The sequence below is a fragment of the Lactuca saligna genome, chromosome 4, assembly GCF_052625555.1.
Source record: "Lactuca saligna cultivar CGN05327 chromosome 4, ASM5262555v1, whole genome shotgun sequence".
Lineage (NCBI taxonomy): Eukaryota > Viridiplantae > Streptophyta > Magnoliopsida > Asterales > Asteraceae > Lactuca > Lactuca saligna.
Window position 1 is genome coordinate 140,037,730 of NC_136420.1, and position 16,029 is coordinate 140,053,758.

The following is a 16,029-nucleotide window of genomic DNA, read 5'->3' on the forward strand; positions in this document are numbered from 1 at the left end:
GTTTGTTCACAAATTACATCACAAAATGTTAAATGTATGATGAAAGCAAAAACATAACAACATCCACTTTTCCTTGACGACCAACCTATTTAACGCGGTCCTAAGAATACAAGTTATTTTGAAAAATATCAACATATATAATGTTGGTGACTTCATAAGCATTTTTGTATGAAAAGATTTTTTTATCATTTTGTAAAGACCAAAATTCAGATATTTTCGTAAAAATGGCATGAAAGTTTTGTTTCAAATCTTGTATTAAAGCATACGTGTTCTTGTTTGGTAGTGTAAAAAGAGTGTTTCCCCAGAAAATTCAGATATTTTCTATATAATATAAAATGTAATGTATAGTGTATGTTCCCCAGAAAATCTGATATTTTCTGTTTGTAAAAGTGATGTGTTCTTTAAACCCTAAGACCTAAGTAATGTAGTAAGTGTATAGTTCATACAATGTATCAAGAGTATAATATGTGTATTCTGTAAATTTATTGTGTTTGTTAATCACTCTGTCAGTCGTTATAACCATACTTGATATGACTGATATGTTTGTCATGACGTTCTTTAGGCATCAATTAGGTAAGACATTTGTCACCCTAGACTGGCCCATGTAGCTGCAGCGAACAAATCAGGTGCGGGGGTGTTAACCCCATATAGATGTATACAAAAATTCTCACTCTCCCTCCAGGAGACTCTAGTTATAACTACATGGCTTACGGTGTACGCTAGGTAGGTACGAATGAAGGCATGTCTCACAAGATCCTTAACTAAATTTACGCGAATGGTGTATCCTATTATTTAACGTTATGAATAATGTTGCAAATGTGAATTTTGACTACAAACTAATAGTGATAAAAATATAATTGTTTTTATCATGAATAGCTTCTAGTTATCCAAAAGCATCATGAATAATTCGAGTGTATTAGAATTCTCACTCATGTCCCAAATATTATAGTATTTGTCATAAAAGGCCCAATTTGAATGTCATTATCACACATGGCCTAATAGGAATATCAATGGGCTTATATGGCCCAATTAGTGTAAAAATGTCGTAAAAAGTCCGTTTGCTTCTAAAATGATTGTTTTAGCTCAAATAGTACCAAAAATGACATAAAATGCCCACTTTTGTTAGAAATGACCATTTTGTCCCAACGAAAACTGTAATTGACAATAATGGTCCACCTTGGTCAAAATTTGATATTTTGCCACATTAAAGCCAAAATTTACATCAAAGGCCCTTTTTTGTTAAATATAACATTTTGGGACCAATAAAACTATGTTTTGTCAAATAAAGCCCTTTTTATGTAAAAAGACACTTTAGGCCCAATAAAACTGTAAGTTGTCACATAAAGCCCATTTTTATGAAAAATGTCATTTTGACCCATACAACTGTGGATGTTAATCTTTCTTGTAATGTATGGCCCCTTTTGTATACTTTATTTAGTTTTCTAGTAACTTTTAACATGTTAATCTTTCGAAACATCATAAAAAGTCACATTGTGTAACTTGTTTACTATATCTTAAAAACTTGGAAGATATATCGAGTTTATGAGTGTTTAACATAGTTTCATAACATATTTACACAACATATCATGAAAATACACACAATCATGCATAAATACTAAGATTAAACATAAAACTAAGCTTATATTCCCCGTCTCCCCTAAAGATGGAAAAACCTAAAAACAAGGGGTATGAAGCTCGCTTTGAGTTTTCTTGGTTGTGAAGAGGAAGAATGGAGTGGGTTTCAGCCTAGCTTGCACCTTTTAAAGGGTTTCGAAACTTTGATGGTTTAGGAAGCATGAACACGATATGAAGTTATGTAAGGAATAGTTCTTAGTGTAAGATGGAAAAAAATCATTTTGAGAGTGATATAAACGTACCTAGTTATGATCTTTAATGAGAAACTATTGAACACACCCACAAAATCTTTGAAAGTTCGACGGGATAGATGAAGGAAATTTTCTTGTGTTCTTGGGAGGAAATGAAAATGAGTGAGTAAATTATGAAGTGAATAATGGAGACAGAGGAAAGCCTCAGCCAAATTTAGTGAAGGAATAGGAGAAAGATTAGGTCTTGTTGTATAGGGGATAATGATCTCCTAGATGCATGAGATTTACCTTGATACATGAAGGTTAAACATGTGTTGTCATGCATAGATTAATCTTTTATCCATTTATTTTTTTTCTTTTTTTTTATAAAACCGAGAATTAGGAGAGGGAAAGAAAGAAAAGAAATATTGGGCTTGAATTGAATAGAAACTCAGAACATATAGCCTAGTAATGAACCTTTCGGTCCATTCGGCGTACATACAAGCTTATGGCCCAAAAGAGTAAAATAAATGGGTTTTCAGCCCAATGTGGTTAAATAAATGGGTTTAGACTCGTTGCAACACCACTATCACTCCCAAACACCTGTTGGTCGTATCTCAAATAAATATAGTTGATCAGGCTGTATATATACCATATATGATTACATAAATGTCTAGGTTTGACTGTAGTGTCCAACATCTAAATACTTCTGTTTTGTTCTTCTTGTGATACTTGTTCGTATACTTTGTATAAAATACATATATTTTCAAAATATACTTTATTTAGGGCACTTCGGCCCCATTATATATATAGTTGTATATATTTTATCAACTGATATATTTAGTTCACTATAAACAATGATCTGATACCAATCTGTCATACCCCCAAACCGGAACGACGGAAACGTTTTTGGGTGGAGGACGTCATGTACAATATCACAACAATCGAATAATAGTAATCAAAGCAACAACAACCATTGTATTAATAATATCTAGTTTTACATTGTGTTGAAATCATTACATGATTAACATTGAACTATCACAAAAGATAAGATGTAAAGCTACTATGCCCCATCTTCGGAACGCCCGACAAAGTACATGTCTATTAGTTATCCTGAGAATACGGTTTGAAAAAGTGTCAACATTCAAGTTGGTGAGTTCATAAGCATTTTGATTATAGAAAGTTTGTTATTTGTTCTTTGAAAAGGTTAATGTTTTCCTCTAGAAAATCCTATATTTTCAGATGTGATGAATAATAAGTAAGATGACTTGTAAAATGAAAGTTGAATCTTTTGTAAATATGTTCCTAGTTGCACCTGCTCTACTGTAAATCATTGTTTTCGATAGGTAATCGCCTTTTTGTTTTAAGAAAGTTAAATTTGTAATATGTTTACTTGTAACAGAATAATGTTGATCCTGGAAAATCCTATATTTTCCATAGAAAACAAGTTGATATGTTAAACATTCCAAGACTGAAAGGTTCAAGTGTTTACATGTTGATGTACATTAATTTTGTATACTTGAAGTTTTGTTACTTGATAAAACTACTTTGATATATTTTTTCCCCTAAAGTTGTAAGTTCTATTCTTGAAAATGGCGTGTTATAATGAAACGTGTTGATATGACCCATATTTGTTCCTCCTGTGATTATTTAGTGTGTACGAATCGTATATAACCAAGATCGAATGGACAGTTGATTGGTTGATTTTTCCCTAACCCACACCCAAACAAGGAACAAGAAGTAAGGCGGAAAACACCCATCCCACTTCCTGTCGGATATTATTTATATATGACTCTGGCGGAAAACCAAGGAATCCTAGAATTAACAACAAGAGCCTTTTTTATCCTACAGGTTTGTAAAGTACTTTTTTGTAGTTTTATAATTAAATAAAAATAAGCGAAGTTTGTTTATACATTCATACACTAATCGTACTACTGATACCAAATTGCGAGTGCTCATAACCATACTAATACGACTGATGGCATGATGCGATGTACTTTAGGCGTCGGAATCGTTAATGACATTTGTCACCCCAAGCCTACTGGCCTAACTGTAGCTAACACTTAAGGTGTGGGATTGTCAGTCTCGTATAGATCTATACATAAACTCATGATCTCCCTCCAGGAGACTCTGGTTATTGATGTCAGGACTTTTGTTGGCACTTAAATAAGTACTTGAAGATGTTATCTCACAAAGCTATATCGAAAGTTAAGTGTAGAACAATGAAAACCTTTTTTGTAAATAACATATAACTGATAAAATAGTCTGATCGTTCCATAAACTATACCTAATATAGTTTTTAAGTGTGTTTTCCATATTATGATTTGGGCCTATAAAATTGTTCCCTTTGTTCCATAAACTACACCCATTATAGATTATAATTTTGTAAATTAGTTCATTTGTTTCCTTTAACATAGAAATCGTTGCGACTTAAAATATTATGTAGTTTATCCGTAATGGTGTTTGGAGTATTTAGTAAGTTTTTCGTTAATATGAATGCTGATGGCAAGAAAATACGATAAAAAAATTATATTTTTAAATACAAGGTTACGTGTGTTTTAATTGTATTCCATCCCCACAACACTGAAAAAGCTTGGAAAAATATGGGGGTATGAACTCACATTTAGTGTGTGTGCTCAATTAAGTCGTGAAGTGCTAATGGTGATCCCCATATTAGAATACATGACAGTAGTCGTATCCTAAAAATAATTATACTCGATGTTGTATTTAAATTAATAAGATATTAATGTAAACAATAATTAAATAATGATTTAATTAGTTAAGTAATACTCACAATATTTATTTGGAATTGTTAGGGATGTTGAAATGGGTTCATGGTTGAAAAAAGGAGTTTTCAGTTGACTTGATGAGTTTACGGTGTGTTCTTGGGAAATTATGAATACATGAAGATACAGTTGAATTATATATATATATATATATATATATATATATATATATATATATATATATATATATATATATATATATGGAGGGTGTTTACGATCTTAAAAGGCTTGGGCTTTATGTGTTTACGCTCATTTCCAAACCATAAACTATATTTATGGTTCATTATTGGCTGTAAACCCCTTTGCTCCATTAATTCCTTTGGGTGAAAACTCATTTTATGGTTATATTTATGTTTGAAACCCTTAGACTTTTAACGTATATTAACTTATACTTGCTTAATCCAAAAGTGTTTTCGATCTATTCTTAGTTACTAGTTTCTAAACATGTCCTAATGTCCATAGGGAATACAATTCACCAACGATTGAAGTGCAGTATCACTTATGTTTGGTTAGGGTTTAGGCCTCACTGGGTCTATAATTTTGAGTTGTGATAGATAACCTACCTCAAAATATACGCCCTATCAAAGATGTATGAACTTTATAGGGTTTCCTTCTAGAATTCCCTCTACTTCAACCTAGTATTATCAAAGGAAGAGATTTTGACAATGTTAACTCATTATTCCACAAATACAATTATATGACACAAAACTCGAACAATCTCTCGACCGAAAGATCTGTGACTACAATGGTTGGACTCAAACGAGAGTTGAATGAAGCAGTCTACAACTATTCAATTCTAGGAGCATGCAACTTAATGTATTTTTCAAATAACCTATATATATATATATATATATATATATATATATATATATATATATATATATATATATATATATATATATTCTAAGAGGCAAAGAAAAAGCAAATCTCTAGGCTATAAGGCTTCTGAAGTATCAATCGTTTCCATTCTGTAGTTCCTAAAAAGATCCCTAACCTACATAGTAGCATGCATTTCTAACTGTTCATAAGACAACATATATAATAATCAATATAACCATTATTGATATTTTTGGAATCACTTTCCTTTCTGAGCTGTGGTTGACTATAAGTAATGCATTCTTTCTTTTTAAACAAATATCTTTTTCTTTATAATATTTATTTTGATATTAAGATCCTTAGTTCTTTGGCTTAAGTCTAGTATCACACGAGTCTTCATCCAATTCTCTCAAACCAAGGCTCTAATACCAACATTTAACGTCAAGAATTTCTTAACAAAAATTTTCATTTTTATAATAAAACATTTTATTTCAACATTCATTTATTCATAATGAAAACAAATGTTTTTCACTCAAAAGTTATTTATTTAATTTTGATTATATGCATAACATGATGTTCATTCACATGTACAATCAAGCCTTGCCCTTCTCACTATCCGAGGAAATGGCTAAAACATTTATAATCAAATGGGTAAGCATGAAGCTTAGTAAGTTACCTAAAACAACATATACAATAATACATATAGAATGCATACATATAATGGCCTTTAGCATAATGTTAGTCGACCCCATGGCCTTCAGCATAAAGTTGGTATGCTCATTTTGTCTTCAACGTAAAACTGGTCAGCCCCTTTACCCTTCAACGTAAAGTTCATCGCCGTCAACTCCAATATAGTATATCAACACATGTATAATAGACGTACAAGCAAAATTCCAACAAAATAAGAAACTAACTAAATTAATTCAATTACATGATAGCATACTACAGTGATACTATATCCTTGTATATAGAGTATACATATATTATAGTGAGAAAACTCACCTGGTTAAAGTGGATGATCCTCGAGTAACTGGTTCATGAGCTAAAGTTTCAATTTATCCCTTTTCAAAAAACAAGAAGTCTCGCAAAAATCAAGAAGATCATAGGTTGTACTTATCCCCAAAATCTTCTAATTCTCCAAGCTCTCTAATGACCCTGAGCTTCACTAAAGTTAGATTCTCCTAAACCCTAAAGAAAACCTCTAAAAAATAGAATTAATAAATGAGAATTCTTAGACAGGAATTGGATTTTGAGTGTCAGAAATAGAGATCCCTTGCTATCTATTTATATCCATTCTATATGTATGACGTGTTGTGCTAATACGTAGTGTCCCTCACACCTACGGTGCGTAGCAGGGGTGTCTCTTAGACATAACACGGGGATACATTTAGCTGGTCGACAAATGTAAAATATCCAAACATTAGAATTCTTTTCCTTCACATACGAGTAATGTTTTCGAAATTATTTATATCCACGTGTCGCTATCGACGAGTACGACAACTGTCCTTTAGACTCCACCATATAATTCTCGTCTAAATTTAAATTTAACAGCCTTTGAAAATGACACTACAAAATGTTGTGTAAAACTCATAACTTCTTCATACAGATTCTATAATTGATATTCTTGATATCGAACAGTTGGTATTCACAAGATCTTCAACTCTTGTTTACATTATTTTGGCTAAAACTCAACCGATTTTAATTTTGAAGTTCGTGTTGCGCATTGTTGCTCCAAAACTTAGAAATATTATAACTTCCTCTTACAAAGTAAGATTTGGACGTTCTTTAGATGCATGCTTTTACTTTTACAATTACTACGACTTTCATTTAGTTTACTTAGTCCAAAAAGCAGGCTATCTCCGATTTACGTTTTACGACACGCTCTCTATTATCCAATATTTACTACGACTTTTACAATTACTACGAATTTTATGTCCCATTTCTCCATTATCCAATATTTATTCCTCTTAGGGATACATATTCTATCTATTGCCCATCTACTAAGATACATCATATATACCATCTCTATTGGGGGTCAGAATTGGCATCAACCAAGTCCTCGCACGATGGACTGGAGTACTGCAATCAAATGTTTCGTTCTGGAGGGATAAATGCGCTATATGGGTATGGTTGAACATTCTCTAACACCAATTAGTTTTAGATCAACCGGTAGTGCTGATGCTCAACAACTGGTATCAAATCCAGTGGTGAGGGTTCGATTCTCTCACGGAGCAATTTCTGTGCGGGGATTATTGGGGGTCAAAATGGCATCGAACAAGTCCTCGCACGATGGCCCAGAGTGCTGCAATCGAATGACTGGTCCTGGAGGACTGAATGCTCTATGTGGGTAAGGTTGCGGCTTTTCTAACACCAATTGGTTTTAGATCAACCGGTAGCACTGATGCTCAACAATATATTTCATTCATGATAACACAATATCATTATTTCTACATTCTCTTTGCATCTCTTTAACTAGAGAGCCCCTTGTTATGTCATTTCACAAAATAATGTTTCTTTCGTTTCTTCACAACTTACTAGATCCAAACCCTCATGGTTTCTCAATCTACTAAACTCATGCTATCAAGTTATTTTTCTACCCATATCTACAACAATGTACTTTACATCTCATAGCATGGTTTATCCTTAAACCAGCTCATACCTTATCTTCTCCTTCATCTCTTATAGATAAAATCTAGGAATGGATATTCCAAGCCTGATTTACTTAAGCTATGCTTCTGATATCAATTAGATAACAACAAAAATTTCTATCATCTAATTAACTAGGGAATTATTAGAGCATTCTACTAAAATGTAGAATTCTTTTAAATGTTAATCACTACACATCCCATGTTAGATTTCATTTTATAATAAGAAAAATAAACATAATTAAATTACGCTACAAGGAAAACACAATTAAGTAAAAAAAATATTCTATACAAAATTGTTATGCACATATCATAAAAGAATAATGTGTAATGAGTTATATTCTCTTTAATTTCTTGTTCATCTAATATTTACATATTTCATAATCTAATCATTTTTCTTCTCTTCTTTCTCATACTCTACATTTTGAACTCTTCTTCTCATAGTATATATTGACATTCATTATCATATCATCACATTTATCCCTTCTAACCAATGCTCATTGCTTTCTCTCATTTCTCATCATATCTACTTTATACCCTTTTTGATCTTATCTATCTACTTTCTTCTATCCTTTCTCATGACTAAGAATTAATTTCCTTCATTCCTATACACTATCGTTTAATCTCCTACTCTATACGTACTATATCTCTTCCTCTATCTCCATCTTTTATCTACTCTCTCTCTCCATCTTTTTCTATCCCTCTCCATATATATATATATATATATATATATATATATTTATATATATATATATATAACAACATAGAGAGAGAGGGGGAGAGAGAGAGAGATTTATAACTCACCATGTTAGTTAGTGAAGACTAACTACAACTTAGATGCCTTCTTCCATAAATCCATTCAGATCTATATTCCTAGCTCCTAGGCCTGTTGACACAACATTTGTACTTCCTTAAAACTTGTCTTAGCCGATTGAGAGCTTATGTAACTCCTAATGTTAAAATGATTACTTAATTGATCATAATTCTAACATTTCTTTCTCTACTTCTAAACTCAATCCAAGAAATAAATTAAGCACTCCATAATCCCTAATTGACTATAATGGAATCTCAAATTGATCAATTCAGCAAAATCAATATTTATTTTTTGAATCCCTCACTTTTCATAAATATATTTCACCTTGGAACTCACTTATAAACTTGTTAAAGGATTTTAAAGACTTGATTACGCATTATTAACAAGCATTTATAGAACATTCTTACATAATTAAATTAATTCATCAAAACTACATTAAGCCCTAATTAGCTTAATTGTGAACAAGATGATTACCTCAACAGTTTTCTGATGGGTTCTAGTCATAACAGCATTTCTATGGTGCACATGCAACCCTAATTGCTTTGGATCTAGGTTTTTCTCAAGTTATACATGCAAATTATTATTCCAAATCAAGAACCCTAATCGATCATACATAAGAACGAAATTGTAATTCAAATTACGGTTAGAAGAATACCTACCATGTTGTTGATTTGATATTGAACATGAAGAGCTTAGTGCCTCAAATTAGGGGTTTCAACTGGAAACCCTAATTCCCTTACTTAGGCCCTAAGCAAGACATGGAACCCCATATGGTAAGCCTTGGACGCAAACTCTATGGGCTCCCGTAGATTTTCATCCATCCTATACCAAAAGGATCCATTATCCCCAACTAAAACAATTACTGGTTTACACAATCAGTCCTCGTTCTTTTAATCAGTACCTTATGATCACTAAATTAATTCCAAATTAATTTCATGAACAATACTAATTGAATAATATGATTTCTTAATTATTATATTATTCTTATAATATATTAATAAATCATAAACTATCCTTTTTCTCTATAATTCATCCTATCAGTTGCTATGGTGAAGGCAACCTAAAAGGACCATGCTAATATTGGATAATGTACATCCCAATTATAGTTATGGGCTTAGAAACCTAATCCAATAGTCTCCCACTTGGATAGGTCTAATAACTATAACTGCCAATGCAACTTCATAACTCAATTAGCAATTGTAGCTCTCAAAAACCGCTATCCAACTCAGATCATATCAGAACAGCATCTGTTAGATAATGGATCAAATATTCCTCCGGTCTAGATAATTTTGTATGGACCTAAAACATGTATCATAATCATTCTCTCTGTCCATGTTGTATGGACCTGAAACATGGATCAAATCAGAACAACATCCTTACTCAATGTATACTGTTTTGAATAATCAACTTCATAGTTGAATTAAAACAATAGTCATCCCATGCTCCAGGCATGCAGACTATGTTTATCTTTGGTTCTTTGTGAAATTGATCAATTGAACACATTTTAGGCCTATCCAATAGAGCTCCTTGGTTACCAAAGACTCCCTATGGTGTAGTTACTATATGTTTAATAATGCATAGGTTGACGACGAGTGCCTATTTTGGGCCTATCCAACAGAGCTCCTCGGTTGAGAACCTTATGTGTATGTGTGTATCTGTATTTGTGTGTGTGTGTGTGTGTGTGTGTGTATATATATACGTTAAAGAAATGGTATATCGGCTCAGAGTATTAGTCTCCATAATCTTTTTTAAAGATGTATGTTTCACTTCTAAGTTTTGGAGAAAGTTCCATGATAAGTAGGGAATATGATTACATACGAGAAAAATCTATCATCTTCATACGAACGCACAAAGTAAAAGGACTATACAAACTCTGGAGGACATGTTACAGGCATGTGTACTTGACTTTGGTGGAAGTTGGGATTTATATCTAATACTGACAGAGTTGTCTTACAATAACAGTTTTTACTCCAATAGTGGTAGGCCTCTATCACAACTAGAACATTTGGTGCCTTGTAACTACAACACTTATAACAACTAGGAATCAATAACATGAAATCGTGCATGATGCTTATTCTATAACAATAAAACTCCATCAAATACTTCATTCAAGCCCTACAAATGGTCAACAAAGAATTGGATACCTTTGAAATTCCAATTTTGAGTTCACTTTCGACTAGGATTCTTAAATGGGCCCTAATTGGACCCATATATATGAAACTTAACATTTTTTGGCCTTATGAACCCAAAATAAACTAGATTAATTTTAAAGGGCCTTATTGGACTAAAACAAATTTATATTAGTCCTAATAGGTCATAAAAATCATTCTTTGATTTTTATTGAGCCAAAAATCACCTAACTTAACCATAAAATGGACTTAAGCATACAAGGCCCACATTCTTTCCTATTCCCCTCTCCATTCTCGGCCCAAGCCCAACCCAAGAAGAGGAGTTGACTCTTGGGTGCCAACATACAATTGTTCAAAGGATTTCCATGCAAAATGACTCATACTTCCATGCACCATCCAATCACTCACTCTCTCTTCTCTCCTCTATTTCTTGCTCTCGGCCGAATCCAAACACACACAGACACACTTCACTCAAAAATGCTCTCAAGAAAACTCTCTCCACTCCTCTCCATACTTTCAAGACCTATAAGGCTTTCATGGAAATTTTCCACAAAACTCATCATCTAAGGTAAGATATTGCTTAGATCCATAATCTAGCTACTTCATTTCATCAAACATCTCTTCTAAATCTATTCAAACTAGTGATCTTACATCATCTATGCCACTAAACTCGAGATCTACAAAGAAGACTTGCTAGGATCGAAAATTAGCATCAAACTTCTTCTAGTCTTCTTCAAAACCAAAACTACAACTCAAGGTGAGTTTCATACCCCTTTCTTTTCAGTCTACATGAGTTTTATGGGGGAGAATACAAGAAATGTGTAGATCTATGTGTATGTGTATGCTATGTGTGATTTTATGCATGTATGTGTGTGATTTCATGTGTTTTTGTGATGAATATGTTAACAAAAGGGGTGTAAACCCGAGATCTATGGCATGAGAAAGGAGACAAACATAATCTAAGCTATTTTACACCAAACAAGTTAGGAATGATAGCTTATATGGTTCTGATGAACATATTCTAATATAAAACCCATTTTAGGGTTTTAAATTGTCAAAAATACAAAACTTGGGTTACAAATCGATAAGTCACGGTTTCTTAAGGGTCAAAAGTGTTAAAACAGATTCTACAATCAATTTTCTGAATACTAAAATTTTCAAGGGACTTAAAATGTAAATTTTTAGCTTAATGGCTAATTATGGGCATTTCGGCCCAATAACAAAGTTATTTTAAGAGTCAAAAACGATTTGACTATCAAAAAGGACCAAAAATGTAAAGTTTTAGAATTTTGGGCCAAAACTGTAAAAGTTGTGAAAGAATAAGGTTCTAACCGAGAATCATCATTTTGGGAGGGCTGAAACTGTTCACAAGATAAATTTTGGGTTAAAACTGTGTTTTCATCAAATAAATGATACAAAAGTGTCATAAAAATGTTTTAAGGACAAAAAAATGAAATACTTTTATATAAAAGGACCAAAAGTGTTATTTTTATAAAAGAAGGGTAGTGAAAGGGTCAAATCCCACTTTTAAACAAATTAATTCATTATTACAAAATACAAAACCCACAAACTACTGACGATACGAAAAACAAATACACCTTCAACAACAAATATCGTTACAAACGAAGTGATTCGGACTCGAATCAATACAAAACAACAAGCATTGAAAAAACCATCCAATTAAATATGTGATTACTATAATGAGAAAATTTACAAACATTGGGCTTGGAAGTTTAAAATCATGCTTGTTGGGCCTTGCTATCCTATTAACATGATCTTTGGGCCCAAAGGGAATATGCTTATGTGCTATTGGGCCTCCTATGACCCGATTTCATGTAAAAGGACTTTCAATGGTTATGATGTGTTATTGGGCCCTAGTGGCCCATTAGTATTGCTAGTAAGGTCAAGAAATTAAATGCGAGTTGGGCTAACATGCCTTTCTCATTTCTGACAGCCTAAAATAACTCAAGGAAATAACAGGGCTTCGTACTCCCCTTTTCCTCATTCGTTAGGCTTACGAGAAATCAAGGTATACAAAATCACAACGTAAATCAAGATTAACCAGGGTTGTGGATTAAGTGAGTAGTAACGGGCGACACCATTAAGGATCATTCAAAATTGTAGTTATAAACTAGTTATTTTCTAATGCGTGAGTATAACAACTCAAAACCCAAATTAATCCAGCACCACCCGAGAAATCAAAATCATTCATCGTGACGGTATAACAATTGAGAAATCACTGTATTTTATGTATTGGGAAAACATCAGGTTTTTCCTAGGAAGTTCAACATTTTCACTTGTGCGATTAATACTAAAGTTCAACATTTATACACGTTTTAAAATCAACAAGCATATATTTACGGATCTTCACACTTTTTATAAACAATGATCTTTTTAGAAAATATCAGATTTTCTGGGTTTTTACAAAGTACACAAAATCATTTTATCACAACATTGCTTATGAACTCACTAACATTTCATATGTTGACGTTTTTCAAAATTAACTTGTATTCTCAAGTAACAGGTAAACCGAAGAATAAGTACCAAGTAATGTTAGGGTGTTTTGCGTATGATATCTATCAGACAATTATGTTATGAATTTGTAATGTTTAAGACAAGGTACTGGATGTAAACAATATCAGGTGTATTATTTTCATGCATGGTGATGATTTATGTTATGATTCATCTACATTTATTATGATGATATTCAATTAAAGTCACGCGAGCCCTCGGACGTTTCCGTCGTCTGGTTCGAGGGTTTGACAGGTTGGTATCAGAACTCTGTTTATAGTGAACTAGCATATCTAACCATACATTGATATGCAACTATAAACCAAAAAGAGGGACTAACACAACTCTGAACAAAACAAGTAAAACACAATTTTAAAAACATCTTTGCTTGTGTGCATTAGGAAAAAGAACATAATACCGAATCAAACAAGATAATGCTAGCATCTCGGTTAAGCCAGGACTGTTCATAGTCCTATCAAGGAGTGGATGTAGCTTGAGAAACTAAATTTCCTCCAAGGCACAACAACAAATGTCCCGAGGAAATTGTGATGGCTAGGTAACCTAAAAACATACCCCTTTATCACCAAGAAGAGAACATCAACTCAATCTATACAATTATTGTAGTGTCTTAGGAATAATGTTAGCATATTTACACACTCTCGCAGACAACACCACCCCAGAGATCCTCATTTCCCAAACCAAGGGGATAACGGATGGTTGGACGAAGAACCAGAAGAAGAGCCCGAGGAAGACCCCGAGGAGGAACCCGATGGGGAACCTGAAGTAGAAGTCAAGGGCGGACCTGCTGAGCCAGTAGAGGAACAGGAGGAGGAGGAAGCTGAAGGAGGTCTCAAGGAGGAATCCAACGATAACGAAGAGGGTGATTCGGACGCAGAGTCTGAAGTCATCAACCCCCCTTATCCGATTAGAGTGCCTGCTTACCGGGTGGGCCCCACTGGTCCTACACCCCCCTGGGGTATAGATCTTTGGAGGTGGAGTAGACAGCAGGGATAACAACCCACATTTGGCATGTCACGTGACTTCTTTGACCTCAGGGACGGAGGACCGGCCGATCGTGCCCTTCCATTCATGGTGAGACGATTACGGAACACATGTGACCTAGCTTAGAGTACCGCCGATCAGGTACGCCAGATGTGGACTAGGGTTGAGCGTGCAGAGTAGGAGATGCGAGACGTCCTCCGAGAGTTCCACATGAGGCAGGTAAGTTGGGAGTCCTGACTCCAGGCTGCAGAATGTGACAACCCAAAATTTCCATTATGTACAAACTATATCACTTCAATAGAAGTTATAACATTCACAGTTAATTGTCAGACTTTTTCGTGTAAGTTTGAGTAATTCAGGGTTTATACTTCAGGAAATATCAAGAGAGTGGGTGCACTAGGGTTTTGTGCAACACTGTTATTCCAACGCTCTGTTATATTAGAGATCATTTCAGGAATAACAATATTTTCTGCCAAAAACATCTCAGGACTATAAATAGAATTCTGAACCAAATTCATTCATTATTCGCATTTCCGACTAGAGAAAAGTCATTTTCTCTCTCATGGATCTTCGGGTTTTTATACCAAAACGTGAGTAACTCTTTCTAGTAATGTTAGAAAGCTTTATATGTGTTCATAATATGAATTAGAAGGCTAAATCACTAGATTTAGGAGTTTACTCCCCAAGGTGTTCTTGGGCGGTAAACTCCTGAAACCGAGCCTAGACTATCCCTCATGCTATACTACTGCCTTGGACTTATATAGGAGTGTATTAGGGACATGAAATCAAGCAAGAACCACCCAAGTTTGGGAGTTCACGGCCCAAGAATATCTTAGGCCGTAAACTCCAAATTCATGCTCAAAATGGTGCTTTTAAGGCACCTAAGGCCTTAGAGTTTTACCTAGACTTGTTCCCAATAAATCAAGGGCCTTAAACACAACAAAATCACCTTACAAAGGGAGTTTACGGCCATGACATGGTTCATGGGCCGTAAACTCATTAAAGGGGCACCAAAGTGTGTCAAGGGTCCTCATATGCTTGGGATAAAAGCCTAGAACCTATACCACTTGTGCATGGGACTTGAAATCATCCAAAACACCCATCCTTAAGAGTTTGTGGCCGTAAACTCTAAGGGAAATGGTCTTAGGGTCGTAAACTCCTCAAAGGAGTGTTTCTAGGTCTTAAACCCTTCCAAGAATTTAACCACCAAGTTGGAATAATTCTAGGAATCATTTGGAACTTCAAAACACACAATACCCCCATGGTTGGGAGTTTACGGACGTAAACTCAAGAGTTTACAACCGTAAACTCCATGTTTGTTGGTATTTGAAGAGTAAACACATATATGGGGTCCCTTGGAACCCTAAACACAAGTGTCTTGTCCCACAATGGCTTGGATGCAATCCTTAGGGCTTAAAACACTTATATAAAGTGTTTATTATGTTCTATGATGTCTTAACATTATCAATTAGTAATTTAAGACTAATTGAGTGCATATATGTGTGATTATATGTTCATTAG